This window comes from Spermophilus citellus (assembly GCF_964194105.1).
Source record: "Spermophilus citellus genome assembly, chromosome: 19".
Taxonomy (NCBI): Eukaryota; Metazoa; Chordata; class Mammalia; order Rodentia; family Sciuridae; genus Spermophilus; species Spermophilus citellus.
Window position 1 is genome coordinate 6093091 of NC_138201.1, and position 16587 is coordinate 6109677.

Below are 16587 nucleotides of genomic sequence, written 5' to 3' on the forward strand. Positions count from 1 at the left end.
CATGCAGGTCAATTAGACAAAGCCACACAAATTTTTGAATTGTATGTTACCAGAACAAGAGTTGACTTCTGCATTTACAAAACAACAAACAAAAGGAAAGATATCAAATATTTTTAGCTACCTACAATTACATAAAATTATTTTCATTACAATGTGGTTGAAATTGAAAAAGACACAAATAAATGGAGAGATATACCATGTTCATAGATTGGAAAAATTAATAATGTGAAATTTTTCCAAGCTACCCAAAGTAATCTATAGATTAAATACAATCTCTACTAAAATTCCACAATGGTATTTTTGACAAAAATACCATTAAATTTCCTAGAATTCATATGGAACTACCAAAAACCCCAAATAGCCAAAGCAAACTTGAGCAAGAACAACAAAGTTGGAGACATCACACTCTGACTTTATACTACAACACTATAGAAATCAAAACATCATAGCACCAGCATTAAAAATAGACATAAAACAGAGCATACAGAAGTAAATGTATGCATTTATGGTCACTTGATTTTCAACAAATGTGCTAAGAATATACAAAAGGAAAGAACAGTTTCATCAATAAATGATAGTACAAAAACTGGATATCCATGTAAAGAAGAATGTAATTAGGCCCTCATCTCAAACTATAAACAAAAATCAGCTAAAAATGTAGTAAAGTCTTAAATGTAACACCAGAAACTATCAGATTACTAGAAGAAACTTAGGGAAAAAGCTTCATGACATTGATCTAGACAGTGAATTTTTGGATATGACCCCGAAAACATAAGCAATAAAACTGTAATCAGACAAATGGGATTACATCATGTTAAAATGATTCTGTAGTGTCAAAGAAACACAAAGCACAGGAGGTGACAACCTACAGAATAGAAAAAATATTTGCAAACTATGTATCTGTAAGGGGTTGATATCTGAATGCTATGAGAAAGTAAAACAACTCAATAACAAGGAAACAAGAATCCAGACTACACAGTGGTGACAGACTTGAACATGCATTTCTCAAAAGAAGACAGGCAACTGGCAACAGGTTATGAAAAGGTGCTCAATATTATCAGAGTAATGCAAATTGAACCCACAAAGAGAGAGCACCTCATACCTGCTAGAATGGCTACTTCAAAAGGCCAAAGATAACAATTGGGTTTGAGGAAGTGGACAAAAGTGAGCACTTGCACAATGTTGGTGAAGCGTAAACTACTACCACCACTGAGGAAACAAACTGGATGTTCCCCAAAAGATGTCATTACTGGGTACATATCCAAAGCAAATGAAATATGTGTGTTGGAGAGAATCTGCATCCCATGTTCGTGGTAGCATTTTTCACAATAGCCAAGATATGGACTCTACCTAGGTGTCTGCCAACAGACACATGGATAAACAAACTGTGGTACACATGTGAGGTGGAATACAACTGAGACTTAAAAACTGGGAAATCCTGACATTCGCAACCACATGGGTGAACACAGACAATATTACATTAAATGTAATAATGAGGTAAATCAGGCCCAGAAAGCCAAATATCACATGATCTCACTTAGATGTATAACCAAAGTTAAACTCATGGGAGTGGAGATAGAATGATGGTTTTCAAGAGCTGGGCTGGGCTGGGGGGAAGGGATGTTAGCCAAAGGATACAGAATTTAAGATAGACAAGAGGAACAAGCTCAAGAGACCTATTGTACAATGTGGAGAATATTTTAATAAAAATCTAATGCATACTTGAAGACTTCTAAGAGTGGATTTAAGTGTTTTTTCAACATAAATATAAGTGTGTAAGGTTATGAATATGTTATAAAACTAAACCATTCCATAACAAACATAAATTTCCAAATGTCTTGTTATAAATTCTGTACATGGAGTTAATACCATCCTCCATCCTAATCTACATATTGTGCAGTGTGTGTAAGTGTATATGTGTACACAGACAAAAGAGTGTGTTTGTATGGAGGGAGGGTTAGAAGATCAAAGTAGAGTAGGAAGAAAGATGACAAAGAAATGATTTTTTTAAAAATAGAAGAATGAAAAATCAAGATAAGAGATAAATCCCATTAGCAATTTTTACAGTAATGACAAAAACATTTTACAAGCAAAACATAATGCAAAGGTACTTACAGCAATAGGCAATCATGGCAAAGTTCAAAAGAAATAATGCTTATATTCTAGAATATCACATTATGTAGAAATACACTCTGTAGTAATAAGCATCTTCACAAAATATGTGCTTTGTTATTTGACATTAAAACCCACATATGAGACCTACTTCTTTTTCAAAACTACTATTTCCATTAAATACTAAAGAAACAACTGCACAGAATGTTGTTTGATATTGGTGAAACAGGTCAATAAATTAACACTAAATATAAGCATGTGTATCTTTACAGTGTATATGAGGGAAAAAAATCACCTACTTAATGAAATGAAAAAAGAAAAAGTGGTAGACCCAAATCCATCCCATCACCAGCAGACACCTGCTGGAGCCCAGGATCAGCCCTGATTCACCTCATTGACCTGCACCGGAGCTTGGGTCCAGGATAGGCCTGAGTCCATCCTATCACCAGCAAAAATTCACCAGAGCTCAGGCCCAGCCCAGGATGACCTCCGTCCACTGGCAGGCCCCCACCAGAGCTCAGCCCTGGCCCAGACCCAAATCACTGACCTGTGTGGGAGCCAGGATTCAGGGTAAGCTTGGATCCACTTCCCCCATCAGCCCCTGGGAGCCCAGGTCTAACCCACTTTCATCTTGAGACACTGCAGCCATCTCCATAGCCCTCTCCATGCATTAGCCTCTACTTTTCAACAACAGACAGGGCCTAGAAGTAGCTGTATCTTGGAGCAGGCATCCCATAGCCAGTATAAGGCCCATCCTTTCATCCCCATCTTTGAAAGTAGTTGCATCCATTTTGGGGCACTGAGGGCACCTCCACTGCTATCTCAAGTTATCACCTGCTATTAACACCACCTCCTATAGTTGAAGTAGCATCCATCCTGGTACACCAGCAGGGTCCAAACACCAAGGTGAGATATGGATAATCTGCATGGATACTACAAGATTACAAGGGTAGAAACTGTAATACCTCAGATCCACACTGCAGGTAAGGAAATCACAAAGACAACATGAAAAAACAACTGAGGAAAGTGCCCCAAACCAGGATACTACAATAACAGAACCCATGGATGGTGCAGTTGATGAAATGTCAGAGAAGGAGTTCAGAATGTTCATAATTAAAAGATATGTGAATTAAAGAATGACCTAAAAGAACAAATACAAGAAAAAAATGATCAGTACAACAAAGAGATAAGAGCACAAATACAGGCAATCATTGATGACACCAATAAACAGGGGAACAAATACAGGAATCCATTGATCATACCAAGAAAGAGATAAGGGAGCAAATACAGGTAGCAAAAGATTACTTTAAGAAAGAGATAGAGCTTATGAAAAAAACAATCAGAAATCCTTGAAATAAAAGAAACAATAAACCAAATTTAAAAAAAAAAAAACCTCAATAGAAAGCATAACCAACAGGCTAGACCACTTGGAAGACAGAACGTCAGATAATGAAGACAAATTATACAATCTGGAAAATAAAGTTGATCACACAGTGAAGATGGTAAGGAATCATGAGCAGTACATCCAATAATTGTAGGAAAGCATCAAAAGACCAAATCTAAGAGTTATGGGGATAGAGGAAGGCACAGAGTTTCAAACCAAAGGAATGCACAATCTCTTCAATGAGATGATATCAGAAAATTTCCCAAACATGAAGAATGAATTGGAAAGCCAAATACAAGAGGCTTACAGGACACCAAATGTACAAAATTACAAAAGATTTACACCAAGGCACATTCTAATGAAAATGCCTAGCACACAGAATAAGGATAGAATCTTAAAGGCCATGAGAGAGGAATCAGATCATTTACAGGGGGAGATCCATTTGTATCTCAGCAGATTTTTCAACCCAGACCCTCAAAGCCAAGAGATCCTGGAACAGCACATACCAAGCTCTGAAAGAAAATGGATGCCAACCAAGAATCTTATATCCAGCAAAACCTAAGTTTTAGATTTAATGATGAAATAAAAACCTTTCATGATAAGCAAAAGTTAAAAGAATTTACAACTAGAAAACCTGCAATACACAACATCCTTGATAAAATATTCCATGAAGAGGAAATGAAAAACAATGATGAAAATCAGCAAAGGGAGATATTACATACACTAAGAGAAAAACTAATCAACGGAGAAACAAACTCAAGTTAAATACCAAAAATAAACAAAAATGGCTGGAAATACAAATCATGTCTCAATAATAACCCTGTTAACTCACCAATCAAAAGACATTGACTAGGAGATTGGAACAAGAAAAGCAAAAGACCTAACAATAAGCTGCCTTCAAGAGACTCACTCATAGAAAAAGACATCCACAGACTGAAGGTGAAAGGTTGGGAAAAATCACACCACTCCCAAGGATTGTGGAAGCAAGCAGGGGTTTCCATCCTCATATCAAATAAAATAGACTTCAAGCCCAAGTTAATCAAAGGGGATAAAAAAGATATTTCATACTGCTTAAGGGAACCATTCATCAACAAAACATAACAATAATAAATATATATTCCCCCAAAAATGGAGCATCTACATTCATCAAACATCAAACTCTTTTCAAGTTCAAGAGTCAAACAGAATACAACACAATAATTCTGGGTGACTTTAACACACCTCTTTCACCACTGGATAGATCTTCCAAACAAAAGGTGAACAAAGAAACTATGGAACTCAATAATACAATTAATAACTTAGACTTAACTGATGTATATAGAATATTTCATCCTTCAACGAGTGAATACACATTCTTCTCAGCAGCATATGGATCCTTCTCTAAAACAGACCATACATTATGCCACAAAGCAACTCTTAGCAAATATAAAAAAGTAGAGATACTATCTTGCATTCTATCAATCATAATGGAATGAAATTAGAAATTATAAAATAAAAAATAAAAGCTACTCCAACACATGTAGACTAAATAATATGTGACTGAATGAAAAATGGATTGCAATAGACATTAAGTAGGAGATTAAAAAATCCTTAGAGGTGAATGAGAACACAGAAAGAACATATCAAGATCTCTGGGACACTATGAAGGCAGTACTAAGAAGAAAGTTCATTGCATGGAGTTCATTCCTTAAAATAAGAAAAAGTCTACAAATAAATGACTTAATATTATATCTCAAATTCCTAGAAAAAAGAACAAATCAACACCAAAAGTAGTACAAGACAGGAAATAATTAAAATCAGCTGAAGTCAATGAAATTGAAACAAACAAAAAACAACTGAAATAATTGACAAAACAAAAAGTTGTTTCTTTGAAAAAATAAATAAAATTGACAGACCCTTAGCCATGCTAACAAAGAGAAGGAGAGAGAAAACTCAAATTACTAGCATATATGATAAGAAATGAAATATCACAATAGACACTACATAAATACAGAAGATAATTAGAAATTATTTTGAAAACTTGTACTCAAATAAAATAGAAAATATCAAGGCATTAGTGAATTCCCAGAGGCATATGATTTGCCCAAATTGAATCAGGATGACATACACAATTTAAACAGATCAATTTCAAGTGATGAAATAAAAGACACCATCACAAGCCTACACACCAAGAAAATACCAGGACTGGATGGACACACAGCTGAGTTCTACAAGACCTTTAAAGAAGAACTAATATCAATACTCTTCAATTTTTTCAGGAAATAGAAAAAAAGGGAGCACTTCCAAACTCATCCAATGAGGCCAATATCACCCTGATTCCAAAATCAGGCAAAGACACATCAAAGAAAACTTCAGACAAATAACTCTAATGAACACAGATGAAAAATTATCAGTAAAATTCTGGCAAAATAAACACAAAAACATATCAAAAAGATAGTACACCATGATTAAGTGGGATTCATCCCAGAGATGTAAGGTTGATTCAACATATGGGAATCAATAAATGTAATTCATCACATGAATAGACGTAAAGATAAGAACCATATGATCATCTCAACAGATGCAGAAAAAGCATTTGACAAAGTACAGCACTGCTTCATGTTCAAGACACTAGAAAAACTAGGAATAACAGGAACATATCTCAACATAGAAAAAGCTGTCTACACTAAGCCCCAGGCCAACATCATTCTCAATAGAGAAAATCAAAAGTATTTCCTCTAAAAACTGGAACAAGACAGGGATGCCTTCTTCTACCTCTTCTATTTAACAAAGTTCTTGAAACACCAACCAGAGCAATTAGACAGACAAAATAATTTAAAGGGATATGGATAGGTAAGGAAGAACTCAAACTATCACTATTTGCTGATGACATAATTCTGTACCTAGAAGATCCAAAAAATTCCACCAGAAAACTTCTAGAACTAATAAATTAATTCAGCAAAGTAACAGGATACAAACTGAACACCCATAAATCAAAGGCATTTCTGTATATCAGTGACAAATCCTCTAAAAGGGAAATGAGGAAAACTAGCCCATTTACAATAGCCTCAAAAAAATAAAATATTTGGGAATCAATGAAAAAGGTGAAAAACCTCTACAACAAAAACTACAGAAATGAAGAAATCAAAGACCTTAGAAGATGGAAAGATCTACCTTGTTCTTGGATACGCAGAATTAATATTGTCAAAATGACCATACTACCAAAAGCACTATACAGATTTAATGCAATCCCAATCGAAATCCTAATGACATTCCTCATATAAATTGAAAAAAAGTCATGAAATTCATGTGGAAAAATACTCTTATATTCAGATAGCTAAAGCAATCCTTAGCAAGAAGAGTGAAGCAGGTGGCATCACTATTGCAGACCTTAAACTATACTACAGAGCAATAATAACAAAAGCAGCATGGTATTGGCACCAAAACAGACTTGTAGACCAATGCCATGGAATAGGGGACACAGAGACCAACCCATATAACTACAGTTATCTCTTATTAGACAAAGGCACCAAAAACATATTTCGGGGAAAAAACAACCTCTTCAACAAATGGTTATGGGAAAATCCATATGCAACAAAATGAAATTAAACCCCTATCTCTCACCATGCACAAAACTCAACTCAAAGTGGATCAAGGACCTAGGAATTAAGCCAGAGACATTGTGTCTATTAGAAGAAAAAGTATTCCCAAATCTCCATCATGTCAGATTAGACCCCAACTTTCTTATTTCTTAATAAGACTCCTATAGCACAAGAATTAATATCAAGAATGAATAAATGCAATGAATTCAAACTAAAAAGCTTCTTCTCAGCAAAAGAAACAATCAGGGAGGTGAATGGAAAGCCTATAATTTGGGAACAAATTTTTACCACATGCACATCAGATAGAGCACTGACCTCTAGGATATATAAAGAACTCAAAAATCTTCACACACACACACACACACACACACACACACACACACACACCAAATAACCCAATCAATAAATGGGCCAAGGAACTGAACAGACACTTCTCAGAAGATGACATATAATCAATCAACAAATATATGAAAAAATGTTCAACATTTCTAGCAATTAGAGAAATGAAAATCAAAACTACTCTAAGATTTCATCTCACTCCACTCAGAATGGCAGCTATTAAGAATACAAACAACAGTAAATGTTGGCAAGGATGTGGGTGAAAAGGCATACTCATACATTGCTGGTGGGACTGCAAATTGGTGCAGTCAATATGGAAAGCAGTATGGAGATTCCTTGGAAAACTGGGAATGGAACCACCATTTGACCCAGCTATCCCACTCCTCAGTCTATACCCTAAGAACTTAAAAACAGCATACTACAGGGACACATCAATGTTTATAGCAGCACAACTCACAATAGCCAAATTGTGGAACCAACCTAGATGAATGGATAAAGAAATTGTGGTATATATACACAATGGAATATTATTCAGCCTTAAAAAATATAAAATCATGGCATTTGCAGATAAATGGATGGAGTTGGAAAATATAATGCTAAGTGAAGTCAGTCACTCCCAAAAAACCAAATGCCAAATGTTTTCTCTGATTTAAGGTTGCTGATTCATAATGTTGTGGTGTTGGGGGCATGGGGGGATAGATGAACTCTAGATAGGGCAAAGGAGAAATGGGGAGAGAGGGGAAGGGAAGGGGCATGGAGGTAGGAAAGGCGGTGGAATGAGATGGACATCATTACCCTAAGTACCTGTATGAAGATACGAATGTTGTGACTCTACTGTACAACCAGAAATATGAAAAATTGTACTCTACATGTGTAATATGAAAGGTAATACATTCTGATATCATATATAACACACTAAAATGAAAAGGGGGGGGGAGAGAGAGGGAGAGAAAGAGATGGAGAGAGAAAACATTTGGACTAGAAAGCTCAAATTTCAAAAACATGAAGTCTTTGCACAGGTTTTTGGTTGGTTTTCCTAAAATAAAAAAGAAGCCCTAGCAAGGCTTTCCTTAAAATGGTAGAAAAAATGACTTAAGTTGTCTAATACACAGAAATGTAGAAGCTTTTGTAGGCCAAAGGAATGAGCATGGGTGAGGAAGGTACATAGAGTCACACGCCTGACTTTGGTGCCATTGTGCCTTATCTGTATTCTAGGGCTTTCAGAATATTCACCAGAATTAGTAACGAGGACGGGTAATCAGCCACTTTCAGCTGCTTTCTACACAGGCAGCCGACCAGACCAAGTAACAGGCATATGATTAGATCATGGTTATATTCTTCGGGTTGATTTTAATTGCCTGAAAAGTGCCAATACCGTCCACTGCAATGTGTTATTTTAAAGGGCGACCATTTCTATGTGAGCAATAAAAATGGACTGCAATTCCCTAAGAACACACAGGAAGTATTCCGTTAGGGCCTTTCCCTCACAGCTTGAGAATCCTGCCAAGTCCAATCACACTGACAAACAAGCACATTTCCTACCTGCAGAATTTGGGAGAAGTCAAGACAGATTCCCCAAGGGATAACAGCAGAGACACTGACCCAAATGTCACACCCAAGCTTATAAACACCTTGAGAATTCCCATTTCCACAGCCACTTTTACATGCAGGCCTCTCCAAGGTGAAAGAATTCATGGAATTTAAGAAGAGGAACCATTTCTATGGAGAAAGGCTTATGGAAATGCAAGTTTGCAAAACTAGAAGACACCTGCAAAATATTTCATCAGTACATGCTCACATGGAAAGGGGACCTCTCAGGACAGTCATTCTTCAAGTCAAAATCAGAGATATATGAATATATACAAGGGTTTGAACTACATCAAGTTATACTTGTACTCATGAAATCAGGTTTTAAAAGTGGCAAAAACTGAATAATGTCTGTAGTCCAGCAAACAGTAATGGATTCCTGCCAATCTCCTGATTCTGATATTGCTCTAGATACAATGTAACCACAGGGAAAGCTGACTGAAGAATATACAGAACTCTTTGTACTATTTCTGTAATTCCTTCTGAGACTATAATTATTTTTTAAAAATACTTAAAATGCAGGTTAAGAAGCCTCACCCCAGGGATGATTCCATAAGTCTTATAAGGGCCAAAGAGTCTCCAACAGTTCAGCAAAAACCCAGTATATTGTCACAGAAAAAAGTAGGTTCTAAAACTGTGGAAGATTAAAAGTATTTTCAGCATGATGAGGGGGCTTTCTCTCTAATGGTTGACTAATGAAATTACCTGATGCCCACAAAGATTTCACTCATTTACAAGTAAATATTTACAGTTTGGGAAGCTGGGCTTTTGGTTTGTTGTAATGCCATTTACTGACTTATTTCATATATTAACATTTTAATCTTGAGGATTTAAAATTACTTCTTTGCACTGAAGTTAGCTCATTATATGGAGGACCAGCTCTCAGGACTTAAAACCTTGAGTTTATGTTTCCTTTAGAGAATATGCCCATTGCAGTATTTTCTAAATTCAGATCATATCAAGATAGTCATCTGTTGTCAATCCATGATCTGTTACTCGGAAACTGTACAAAATAAAGTCTTTCAATTATACACTGAAATAACTATAAGTCCTAGAATAAAAAGTTCCACTATAACTACAGAAGAATTCCATGACAATGAAAGAGATTCGACTTTCTTATTCTCCACAAATATTTATCAAAGTCCTAATGTGTGTGTGCCATCCCCAGATTATTAGAAAAGGCTGACGTTAAACAATTTTATAGTATTAAATGATAATACATTTTCACAGAAAAGAAGACACTTTTTTAAATGGTTGGGAGTAGAGACTCCTTGTGTTTGTGGTTTAAGCTGTCTGGATGGTAGTCAAGGACTCTGGGATAAAATGGATGGTATTACCCAAGCCAATGTCAGAAGGCAGAGTTTTCCTGGCAGAAACCACAGTGAATTGGGGGTGGAGTCACATCTAGATGGGAAGAAAGGGAGAGGAGTGGTAGCCATGGTATTCTAGGCACATGCAAGGAACCTGAAGCCATAAGGGTGTCATTGCATCTTCAAGGAGGTTTAAGAAGGCTATGTTTTGTGGTTGGCCCAGGATGGTTCTCGTTCATTAAATCAGTTGACTCACTACAAGAGCAAAGGCCCAATGACCACTCAGGTCACATGCCCTGACAACCACAATGAGGGTTAAGGAAAGAAGGAATCCCTAAGCTAAAGCCAGCTTCAGAAGAAAGTGATAAATTCCATTTTGGACACAATGGGTTTGAAGCAGCAGATGTCCAAGGATCATGGCAATGTGACAGAGAGAACACTCTGACGGTCAGCAGTGACTTCTGCTGAATAGAGACTATCTTGATGGGCAGGATATTTGGTAACAAAGTGCAGTGAGCACTTGCTGCAAACCCAACACCTGCAAAGGCTTAGATCTAATGAGTCTATCCAGTATTAACAGTACTCTGATAGGTGGTGCCCTGCACTGGTAAGCAAAACAGAGGTGGGGTCCACATCCAAAGTGCTTACAGGAGAGCACACATGGAATAAGGAAATGGACTGCTCCGAGTTACAACAGAAGCTATGAGGACAATGGGCAGAAAGAGCCCAGAGAGGTGTGCGACCAGCAAGTACAACAGATTTCAGAACCTACACTGTCTAATGGTATTTAAATCAAGACCTAGGGCACAAGCAGCAGTCAAAAACTCTGAGTGTGTGGACACATGACATGTGAGTTTAGGGACAAGGGTTAGGGGACCACCAGGGAAAAGGACAGAATCATCCTGAAGGCACAAAAACACTCAACACAATTGCTGAACTTTAGGACACTGTTGCTCCCCAAAGCACGATATGAGATGTTGAAGGGACAGGAAGTCTTTACATCCTACACAGCTTTGTAGGCAATATATAATATTTCTTATTTTATTCTAAGTACAACAGAAAGCCATGTAGGTATTGTCAGTAGAGGAGTATCAATTTAACTTACATTAAAAATAGTGCCAAGCTGTGTGGATTGACCAGGGGGAGGAAATGAAAAAGGAGAAAGGGAAGCCGGGGGGGGGGGTGTCCCAGGGGAGAAAATGGGGTGACTTGGAACAGGATGCTGTGGGTGGAGATGAAGGGGCGTGGACAAATTTGAGAAATATTTTCTATTCAGAATGAAAGGCTACATGAGATCTGAGTTGTTCCAGGTCTCCAAAATAAGACTATGCAAAGTACTGTAACAGCCCCAAGAATTCTTTATCCTATTAAAATAATATATTGACATCCTCCCTTAAGAGTCATACCATCAAAGCAGGTTTTGAGCTATGGATCCCATGTCTTAACGTCTGAAAGGTAATCAAAGTCAAGCGAATTAGAAAACAAACTAGACGAAATTGTCTCCTGCCTAAGAACATAGAAAATATCCAAGCTGATTTATCAAGACACCTATGAGAGTGCTGCAGAACTGCTGTAACACAGATAATCTATTTCTTCAAATGCCAATATGTCTGCAATAAGGAATATGCATATCTTCTGAATTATCTTTTCCTACTTAATAAAAGAGTCATTTTCCCTCACTCTTTGCAAGGCAGCTTCTTACACAGTAAAGATTCTACAAATATTTACATTCCAAGTAGCAGAGCTGTTTGAAATGCTATAAAGTCCTGCCAGCACTTCTATTACAAACCCTTATTTCTTCTTTATAACATGTTCATAAAAAGGAGGAAAATAAAAATGTACTATGGATTGAAACTTGGCATACAAAGTTTTACCAAGCGAGTGCATTACTTATGCAGCAAATTTTCCAAAGAAATGTCCCACTGTGTTTAGGAGATGGGGGAACTGCAAACCCAAAACTGTTTTGCACACTTGATCTATTTCTGAAATCTTTATACAAGTCAGATCTGAATCTGAGAACTATCACCCCTAAATTTCAAAGAAATTCTATCTTCACTGTCCTATAGTCAAACATCCTCATTACTAACAAATATCTTTGCAAAATATTACCCAATGAACTATCATTAAGCATAAGAAGTAACAGTTCATCAGCACAAAGTGACTATACACACACACACACACACACACACACACACACACATATATATATATATATATATATATATACACACACACACACACATACATACAAAAAATCTTACATGTACTCTTATATGCTTATTCAACATCATGGGCAAGCACCTAGAGAACCTTGTTTTTCAAGAGAAAAAAAAATCACTGGCTAAGATAAGCTGGACTGCTGGCGATGTTCAAATCAGAGATGGCAAGCAAACAAACACAACAGCGATAAATCCTCCTGCCATCTGAACATCTTACACTGCACAGAATTAACATTTTACTGCTAACGTACTAAATGGTGAACTGGAAAACATAGAACATTGAACCAGTCATAGATTCTCTATTTTGTGGCATTGCCAAAGTTCAATAATATATAGATCCCTGCAGTCTGAAAGGAGCAATTATATCCATATACTCTTTCAGCACAAAACATATTAGAAGTTAATGAGAACTTCAAGTTGGACACTTAAATTATGCAGTAAAAACAAAGACAGAAGATGTTCACTGAATGAATGAGAAGGAATTAGGCACTTATAAAAGAGAATGATGCGTATTTTGATGGAAGAGCAAAGAGGCTATTAGTTTGTAATAACTAGGCATATATGAAATGTGACAGTGATAAAGTCGTACATAAATCAACAACTGAAAGGCTACAGCTTGTTGTCCACAGCTAATCTTTGCTCCAATTGAAATTGCTCAGCATTTTAGTCCTATTAAATGTGGTGCTGCCATTTTAAGAAACGCTTGGGCTACCTGTTTGTGCTGTGAAAAATATTCAAAAGTTAGGGTTCTTCTGGAGAGTGGAACTTTATGCCTCCATATCTCCCAGCTGACATTAATGATATCCAGACAGTGAGGAGGACACGGGGCTAAATGTCACCATCAGAGGTGGCCACTTCCTGAATCTATTACTCTGCAAATTAATAAGCAGCTAGGTATCTCAGTTATTCCTCCTGTCTAAGGAGTCACTTGCTTACATTCAGCCCTACCATTTGTTCTAATAAAAGAATGCACAGTCTGCTATATTTCCTTGGAGGATACTGATTCCCTTGGGTGTTTTCAAACCACATGTTGACTCTCAAGCATTCTAAAATTCTGATTCTACACATTATTTGCATCAATCATCTTTTCATTTAGCAACTCTGAGCCCTCTGAGTTGTCTTTTATGAAGCTGTCCCATTGTGATCAGTGGCTTCCACATATTAGGCATTTTACAAATGTTGCACGAATGGATGTGAATACTAACCATCTCCATATACAGAATACTTCTTCCCAAGTACCATGGCCCATAAAGGGTTAAGACCACCAACTAAGATGCTAGGTTACTGCAGCCAAAGTGGTTTCTGTTAGTAAACACAGCTAGCAAAGCAAAACTAACACAGTTGACTTCAATATTGAGATATAATAGCTCTTTCAAAGGCAATTACTTCTCCTTTCAATCTCTGGAGGTTCTGACTCATTGTTCTGATTAATTCCAGTTTTTAATCTATTTACAGATCAGGATTCTTTTTCAGTTAGTGTAATATTCATCTCTGTGGGGGTAGACAGAAAACGCAGCAAGTACAGTCTTACTTTTTTTAAAGTTATTCTTGCTTAATCATTTTAAAATTATTTTTGGATTTACATACTCACGGCAGGAGCTGCGGTTTCTGACCTCCCTCCTGCACATCTCAAATCTCCCAATCTATTGCTTTCTCTAGCTCTGTTTCCCCACGTCTTGCCCATTGAGGTTAACAGACCTGCGAACCCTTTTCCCAGAGCTCTATCTGTTCCCTTCCCTTTGGTTCTTACAGGAGGTTTGATATCCTCACCATAGCGGGCACCCACCGTTTGTCATTAAATCTTTCCTCTGAGCGCATCTCCTTGCTGTAAATCAGTAAGGAAATAACATACAAGAAAGGACATGCGGATTAGCGAGCCGTGCAGAGCTTTGCAGAATCAGAGCCCAGAAGCCTTTCGTGCATTTTCTGCAACCAAAAATTTCCTGATGGTGCTGTGACTAGGGGTGCCTGGTTGGCACTTCCTGGTTTTGTGTTTCTGGTATTTTCTGCTTGGTTAGCTTTGCAGGGCTCCTCAGAGAACATAGAAGCAGCCAAGACCGGGATCCAAGCTCCAGAAACATGCACTACACCCCATTAGAGAAAATCCGCGAGATAAACATGGTAGGGGATTTCATATAAGACTGTAGATTTGTTACTGGAAAGAAAATACAACCCGGAAAACTTGACAGTTAACCGAAAACCCCTGCACCCTGGCTCCCTTAGACCTAGGAGTCAAGAGGAGAGTTTTTGACACATCAGCATCCAGCTCTTGCCCCCTGAACTACGCACCTAGGATTCTTCCTCTGCAGCCCTGGGGTGCACAACTTTTTATTTTTCAACTTTGACTGCAATCCGGGAAAATCCCCTGCAGCTAAGGGCAAGCCAGAATTTCCCCAAACCTCAGCTGGGGAAGCGGAGACTAGCATCCCGAAAACAACCCTCGCCTCGCCCTAGAGGTGGGGAAAATTTCCTCCACAGCAAACTGGCTGGGAGAAGCACCTTTCATTCTGGACACGTCAGGTGCACTTCTCCTCAAACAAACTTTGGGGATGAGGAGCCATAAAGCCAGTGCATAAAGTTTCCCAGGCAGGTGGCTCATCCTGCGCCCGGGGCCACACAAGCAGCTGGACATCCCCGACCTACCTAGTCCCCACTGCTTGCCAGGCTCCCGCCCCGCCGGCCGCCAGCCGCAGCCGCCGCCGATGTCCGGGCCCTGGGGGCCGCCGTGCGCGTCCGCGCGAGCCGCCGCCGCAGCGCCCCCGTCCGTGCTGTTCGCAGCCGAACCCGGCGCCCGCCCGTCCGCCGCTGTCGCCGTCTTCGCGCGCCAGGCTGCTGTGGCTGTTGCCGGCGCCACGAAAGCGCTGCCTGCGCCTCCACCGCTCAGGATCGGCGCGAGCACGGGAGGGAGGAGAGACGGGTGGGAGAAAGGGGCGGGCAACGCGGCGGAGCAGCCAACGGGGGCTCCCGCCTCGCTCCCGCCGCGCCCCCAGCGCCTCCAGCCACCCTGTTCTGGACCGCGTGCACCCACGTGCGTCCAGCCTCCGCAAGGCCCTGGCGGTGGCGCGGGATGGGCGGTGGTCAGCGTGTCACCACTGGGTGGCCTAGTGCCGCACAGCTGGGGTCCGGGGCGCACAGGGTTAAAGGCAGCAATTCCACTTCTAAGAAAACCTGCTGCAGCTGCGCTCACACAAGTGCGCAGAAATTTCCAATTTCCTTAGTAAAGCAGATAATTGTTAAGGATTAGCTATAGACAGGTAGTGGGCTGTGCTATAAACGAATTGGTTCCTATGGTCTTCAGAAAAACCGCACATCTATTATTTTTGTCTGATTTGGTGATGAGGAAATTAATTTGCTTAAGGTTTCAGTGACTCAGTTATAAGAATATCCAAAGTTCCCTATGAAACAGATCTTACTCTATTTTCCTAAATACATACAGGTAATGGTCAGTTGGAGATGAACACAGCTTGCAGAAGTCTCAAATATTTGAGTTGAACTGCTGGGCATGGCTCCCCCATACCTGTGCAAACCATGCATCTTGTATTCAAAAGTTGTAAACAACCTATCTGTCTATCTTTAAAGAACTGGCTAATCACAGAGGAATGTAGCACAGCTCCTACAGAGAGGGCAGAGCTAGGACATCTACTGGCATGGACACAAATGACCTTCCAGAGGTATTAAGAGAAAAAAGTTGATGTAGCAAAAAAAGTATTATAGTTTTGTGCTTACTCATAACACATGTACATATGGATGCTTTCATAATTTTTAGAAAGATGTTCCAGAGTCCTGTTAAGAATAACCCTCGTGAGTGAGACTTTCCATTTTATAGTTATTTCTTATTAATTTTAAACTGTATCACCAGTTGATTTTCCTTCTTAAAAACCTAGTTGCTAGGATTGGGGTTGTGGCTCAGAGGTAGAGCACTCGCCTCCTACCTGTGAGACCCGGGTTCTATCCTCAGAACCACATAAAAATAAATAAGTGAAATAAAGGTATTGTGTCCAACTACAACTAAAAAATAAAAACAAAAAAACCTAGTCGCTAGACTTCCCTGTTTG

At 38.8% G+C, this 16587-nt stretch overlaps 1 protein-coding gene across 1 annotated transcript in view; it reads right to left on the reverse strand.

Annotated features, from left to right (window-relative positions):
• Positions 1-15214, reverse strand: part of CNTN3 (contactin 3) — a 335296-nt gene extending 320082 nt beyond the window's left edge. Inside the window, exon 1 of the mRNA XM_081276337.1 lies at positions 15176-15214. The gene's annotated coding sequence lies outside the window, so the exon portion shown is untranslated. The remainder of the gene's footprint in view (positions 1-15175) is intronic.
• Between the last annotated feature and the right edge of the window lie 1373 nt (positions 15215-16587).